This window comes from Lytechinus pictus, chromosome 11 (genome assembly GCF_037042905.1).
Source record: "Lytechinus pictus isolate F3 Inbred chromosome 11, Lp3.0, whole genome shotgun sequence".
In the NCBI taxonomy this organism is placed as follows: domain Eukaryota; kingdom Metazoa; phylum Echinodermata; class Echinoidea; order Temnopleuroida; family Toxopneustidae; genus Lytechinus; species Lytechinus pictus.
The window spans coordinates 28,623,738-28,627,203 of NC_087255.1; positions in this window are offsets into that span (position 1 = coordinate 28,623,738).

Below are 3,466 nucleotides of genomic sequence, written 5' to 3' on the forward strand. Positions count from 1 at the left end.
CGGGTGGTGTCGGCTTACGTTTACATCGCGACGCGTCCGATCCGGCGTATCCGGTACGCGATGAAATGTGATCCACCGTTACAAAATTGTCCCGGACATCGCCCAAAACATCGGCGACCCTCGATCTGGGCCCTCGATTAATTTACATGACATTATCATGGGTTTTCAAAGCTAATCTTTTGATGAGAAGTTGCTTACTGCCTGCCCTTTATTTCTGACATATAACTATGGAAAGAATGATTTCTGACTTTTAGTTAATATTAACCACCAATTCAGGAAAAAAAACGGACATCGCATGTAGCGGTGGCCATGCTGAGGTGTAGGAATTATGATTCATGATATGAAGTCTCTATTCATTTGCTATCCCATTACTGTTTTATTGTCTAGCTCGCCTGCATGCATAGCAGAGCGAGACTAGCTAGCCTAGGCGCCGCTTTTCCGGCGGCGGCGGCGTCGTTAACGTCGTCAACATTGACTATGCAAAGTTAAGTTTTTAAAATGTCTTCATAACTAAGAAAGTATATGGATCGACCTAGTTCATGAAACTTAAGGGTATTCAAGTATTACTGAACATTGTGAGTTTCAGGTCACATGAACTAGGTCAAAGGTCATAGGGTCAATGAACTTAGACCATGTTGGGGGAATAGTTTTTGAAATGTCATCATACTAGTAACTTAGAAAGTATATGGACCTAGTTCATGAAACTTAAATATAAGGGTAATGGTGTATCACTGAAGATCATGCCTAGGTTTCAGGTCACATGACCCAATTCAAAGGTGGCTTAGGGTCAATGAACTTTGACCATGTTTGGGGTATTTGTGAAATTGTCATAACTTTAAAAGCTAGCTAATTCATGAAACTTGGACATAGTACATGTATATAAGAGCAACTGCGTGTATCCCTGCAATATCCTGTGCGATTTTCATGTCACATGTCCAAGGTCAAAGGTCACTTAGGGTTAGCAAACTGGTCATGATGGGGGTACTTGTGGAATTGCATAACTTTGAAATTTATGGATCTAATTCATGAAACTGGGACATAAATAAGAGCATTCAAGTATATCCCTGAACAAGTATCCTGTGCGAGTTTCAGGTCACATGACCAAGGTCAAAGGTCATTAAGGGTCAACGAACTTTGGTTATGTTGTGGGCGGTATTTGTGGAATTGTCATAACTTTAAAAGTTTATGGATCTAGTTCATGAAACTTGGACATAAGAGCGACCATGTATCCCTGATGTGCGTTTCAGGAACATATGACAAGATCAAAGGTAATTTAGGTCAATGAACTCTGGCCGTGTTGGGGTATTTGTTGAATTGGCATCGTAACTTAGAAAGTTTATGGATCGCGTTCATAAAGCATAGACATAAGGGTAATCAAGTATAACTGATTGTTTTGCACACATTTTAGGTCACATGTTCTTGGTCAAAGGTCATTTTCAGTCAATGGACATAGTATTTTGTCATCATATGAATGTTTTCTTTTGTGAATAATTATTCAATAGCTGTTTTCAAAATCAGCACTGTTGCTATATTGAATAGCATAATGCAGACGAGACTGCCAGAGGCGTTCCACTTGTGAATAAACAAATGTTGCTTTATCAATCATGGCCATTTAATTGTTTTTAACTAACTTTATCTTTTAAATAGACATCTTCAACTGAAAATTACCATTTTTGATGTCACACTTGGTACCCCCAGAAAGAGTCTGGACTTCATCCGTTACTAATACTTGAGGTTCAATATTTTTATTTCTGCATCAAGCAATGACATAACTGCTTTATAACAAAATCACATAGGAACATCAAAACACCAAACATTTTCAGGATAAAGTTAACAATTCACTGGGAACACAAAAAAGTGCTGTTGCCCCAACCCTGTTTATGCGAACAGTCGTCTATGGATTTTCCAGTATTTTTTCTTTTTTTTTAATGTTTAGTTTGCAAATACTTGGAGTGCCCCAAGACAAAATCTGCATAACTGTAGTGTTGCATGAAGCAAACTCATACCTTTAACGTATATGCCATACCACTAATGTTCATGTTTAATTTAAGAACAAATTATGTGTTTATAAAATCCTTTTGTTATGTGATCATTGGCTCAATACATATTCTAATTTTTTTAATGATATAGGAAAAAATAGCCTACACACTGACTTACATTATCAATGTTTCCCGAAGAGACTGGTACCTTGAGGTCTTCACACATCTTACAACTCGTCCACGATCCAATTTTGGAACAAATCGTATATTGCGTATTTTCTGAAAATGTGAATGAAGAGTATATTTTATTAAAGGTTCATATAAAAGATGAGAGTAGAAATATAAAAATTTTGAAAGATTGCGAGACTTTATTTTGGAGTAGAGGCCAAATTGGTTTTGATTTGTATGCCATGATGTCATTACAGCAAGATGATCAATTTGCTTTTATTCTTATAAGAATTGTAACATAGTCACATATTTTAGCATTTTATAAGTATTTGTATGATCAGTGATTTAAATCTCTCTACAGTAAGATGCTCCATGTCTCAATATTCGCATCCAACTTTGTTTTATTCAAAAATTTGGTCGCAGACCAATCGTAAGATGTGCAGTGGCCTTAATTAAAGTCATGAATTTTCATGCGTTGATGACATCAAATTTTCAGTTTAATTCCTTTCCTGCTTTTTTTTTTTCAGGATTGTCATGAGGTCTCGATGCTGGGATGCCTCTTTGGTCATTGACGCCGGATCTTCTTTCATCTTCAACGACGGTGCAATCGCAACGATGGAAATCAATGAGAAAGATGCTCTGAATACTATTGAGTTAGTTGACTGATGACAGAGAACTACCTGAAGAATATCTGAAGAAGTACCTAAAGATCCTGCCTATAGAATTGTATTGAAGTAAATGCTGATCTGGACAATCAAAGACAGTGAGGTTGGGCTTAAAGATTCGAGAGTTAACTTCCATGGGGAAGCTGACGCCATTATGGTGTTCACCCAGTAGCAGTGGTTGTCCTTCACCCAGAGTGAAATCAAGTTTTGATTGGGACAAAAGGCATTATCTCTCATGAAAATATACTTATGGACAGAGATGTATACTTCACAATTCAATGTTTATAGAGGGATATGGACAAGTTCAGTCAAACCTGCTTTATTGCCTACCTGTATAGAAGAACCACCTTTCTATAAGTAACACCTTTCTATAAGTAACACAAGTTTGGTTTCACTTGAATTATTATTATAGGAACCTGCCCATAAAGATTACTTGCTTTTAGAGACATATTTTCTTGTCTCCCTTATGCAGTCTTTGTGAACAGGTTTCAACATATATCATATTTTTAAGATTTGCAATTCTTCCATCAGTGGCCTTATATTAACTACCATACATCTTGATCAATGTCAGGTACTCCTTATGAACCATATGAGATGCGCTCTATGATCAAATCGATCATAGCTGGAGCCAATGTAACTGCCCGTCCATTAACA